The sequence below is a fragment of the Nannospalax galili genome, unplaced genomic scaffold, assembly GCF_000622305.1.
Source record: "Nannospalax galili isolate Female #2095 unplaced genomic scaffold, S.galili_v1.0 scaffold2355, whole genome shotgun sequence".
Classification (NCBI taxonomy): Eukaryota; Metazoa; Chordata; class Mammalia; order Rodentia; family Spalacidae; genus Nannospalax; species Nannospalax galili.
The window spans coordinates 60,822-61,298 of NW_008335454.1; positions in this window are offsets into that span (position 1 = coordinate 60,822).

Here is a 477-nt window from a genome sequence, read left to right on the forward strand (position 1 = left end):
CGAACTCAGTTCCTAGAATGACAAGCACTTTTACCCACTGAGCCATCTCCCTGGCCCCCAACATTTGATATCTTACACCTCAAATAGCAGCACACCCATGTGAAGTACTTTGACTTTGATCTTCTTCATCCAAGTCAATGATCGTTAAGTGTTCCTCCTCCACTGGTGGCTTTACAGATTTTTAGAACTTTTTCTTCCATGAGCGAGCATATTTAGATAATTTCTGATTTAATACAAAATAAGAAAAACAAACTTCTCAAGCCATCTGAATAAAAAGCATTATTAAAAGCATTATGTAAACAGAAAATTTAAAACATCAAATAAAATCAAAGATGTTACTAATTGAATAAAATGCTAGAAGTTTTATTTTATTTGATCAAAGGTAAATAATTTACTGATCACTTGTCCTTTCTTTGATGCTTATTTTTTTGACAGGGTCTCCCTAGTTCCAGCCTGCCTGGAAGTCACTATGTGGAC